Source organism: Megalobrama amblycephala, linkage group LG11 (genome assembly GCF_018812025.1).
Source record: "Megalobrama amblycephala isolate DHTTF-2021 linkage group LG11, ASM1881202v1, whole genome shotgun sequence".
Classification (NCBI taxonomy): Eukaryota; Metazoa; Chordata; class Actinopteri; order Cypriniformes; family Xenocyprididae; genus Megalobrama; species Megalobrama amblycephala.
In genome coordinates this window covers 36,589,020-36,591,845 of record NC_063054.1, presented here as the reverse complement: position 1 = coordinate 36,591,845, position 2,826 = coordinate 36,589,020, and positions in this window count along the sequence as shown.

Sequence of the window (2,826 nt, the reverse complement as noted above, 5' to 3'; positions counted from 1 at the left end):
TGTGTGCATTTTACTGTGTTCTGTCCTTGTTTCAGCTTTGAAGCGGCATGTTAATTCCTGCATATTTATTTGGGAGCTAGAGGCCTCAATTCAGCAACAGTAAAATTAAAACTCTTGAATATTAACATACAGGGAGTGCAGAATTATTAGGCAAGTTGATTTTTTTGATCATATTTTTTTTTCCAAGTACATTTTACCAATTCCAATCCACATCAATCATAATAACTACTATTAATATTGTTTTTAATCATTTATAAGTGATACATAATTGTTCATGAAGGCTGGAAATGAAAAATGCCTTATATTCAGGTGTGCAGAATTATTAGGCAGGTTTTCTTTTACAGGAAAAATGAGCCAAAAAAGAGATTTAACTCTGACTGAAAAGTCAAAAATTATTACATATTCATGAGAAGGACGCAATACTAATGCAATACTAGAAATTGCAAAGTTAAAGCATGACCAAGGGACAGCAAAATGCTCATTGGGTCAGCGGGGTCATACAAAAACAAGTGGAGAAGAAAAGACACATGTTAACTGCAAAATAATTAAGAATTAAGGTGAAGAATTAAGTGTGAAACCATCAGGAACCCTTTAGTCTCCAGCGCCACCATTTTCACCAACTGCAGCCTACCTGGAGTCTCCAGAAGTGCAAGGTGTCAGGATCTCAGAGACTTGGGTTAGGTAAAGAAACCTAATAAATGACCCGCTCTTAATAAGAATCACAAGCTGAAGTGTTATAAAATACATGAAGACTGAGTTTTTATAGGCCTTATAGACAGACGGATTGAGAGTGACTCCTGAAGGACCAGCACCACATCCTCTTGTACCACTGTTTGAAGAATTTATCTTCCAGAATCTGGCAGTAAGTTTTGGAAGATCATTTTTAGTCCATCTCTGCAAGACAGACATTTCAGGATAATAGATAGACTAAAAGTGAACTCCCACATCTTACTGCCAGATTCTGGAAGATAAATTCTTCAAACAGTGGTACAAGAGGATGTGGTGCTGGTCCTTCAGGAGTCATTCTCAAGCAGTCTGTCTATAAGGCCTATAAAAACTCAGTCTTCATGTATTTTATAACACTTCAGCTTGTGATTCTTATTAAGAGCGGGTCATTTTTTAGGTTTCTTTACCTAACCCAAGTCTCTGAGATCCTGACACCTTGCACTTCTGGAGACTCCAGGTAGGTTGCAGTTCTGGAAAGTGGTGGCGCTGGAGACTAAAGGGTTCCTGATGGTTTCACACTTAATTCTTCACCTTAATTCTTAATTATTTTGCAGTTAACACGTCTTTTCTTTTCCACTTGTTTTTGTATGACCCCGCTGACCCAATGAGCATTTTGCTGTCCCTTGGTCATGCTTTAACTTTGCAATTTCTAGTATTGCATTAGTATTGCGTCCTTCTCATAAGCATGTAATAATTTTTGACTTTTCAGTCTTGAGTTAAATCTTTATTTTTGGCTCATTTTGCCTGTAAAAGAAAACCTGCCTAATAATTCTGCACACCTGAATATAAGGCATTTTTCATTTCCAGCCTTCATGAACAATTATATATCACTTATAAATGATTAAAAACAATATTAATAGTAGTTATTAAGATTGATGTGGATTGGAATTGGTAAAATGTGCTTGGAAAAAAAATATGATCAGAAAATCAACTTGCCTAATAATTCTGCACTCCCTGTATTAATAATTGTATGTGTTATTTTAAGGGGTGTAAAATACTTGATTAGTATACTTGTTAGTTTGTGGGATTTGTACTTTGTTAATGTAAGAGTAAAAAAAAAAATCCCAACAAATTTTGCAGTGGAAAAGTTTGCAGTGTTTTTAATTAGTTCAGGTCATTAATATCCAGGTTTTTTTAGTGTTATTTAGAATTGACAATGAATTTAACATTATAAGATGTTATTAATAATGAGTGGATAAGAGTATTATATAATTATAAACCAAAGTAACCATTGGGGTTCTCAAGCAATGCCGATTAATTTACAGATGCAATGTGTGCATTTTAGCGGTGAGACACCTCGCACACCCCTCCCTTTTGAAGAAGCTACGGTGGCATCTTGTCGTCGAGACGGCAGAGTATCCTGTGTAAAGCAATGAGGTTTCTTCTTACTTCTAACAAAGAAAGATCTCTGCTTATAAACCAGTCGACTACTACTAATACTACTTAGTGCGTATTCAACGTAGTGAAGATGCAAGCTGCCTCTAAAAACATGAATGATTTAGAAGAACAACAACATAGTGACTAAACGTTCTCTGTAGAGTGTTTGTCCGTTTAGGGCTGCTGTAGAAACATGCTGGCGCAAAATGGCAACTTGGTGAAAATGCCTCATTTTAAGGTGCTAAAAACATAACGGTTTATTATGTAAGGTCTTTATACACCACTGAAAACAGTTATGTATATTATATTACATTTCTGTCAATAGATCCTCCCAAATTTTACACACTGCACCTTTAAAATTAAATGCTATTAATCACATATTTACTGAGGAAATACCTAGACATTTTACTTTTTTTTCCCCTCAACAAAACCTTATGTGTCTGTCCAAATATTTTAGTTCATTCACTTTGAATTGAGAAAATGATTCAAAATGCTTAAATATGAAATTTGTCAATACTACCCCCAAAAAGCTCTTAACTCGATTCATAATTTTGCAATATGATTTTGATCTCGATTCAATATTGATTCATTTGGATATATAAATGGATATATAGTAAACTACATGTTAATTTTTCTCAAGGGAATTTTTTTATTTCTTAACTTATGCAGGCCTAATGGAAAACCTGTCAGCCTGTACATTATTTATTAAAGGTTAACAACTAG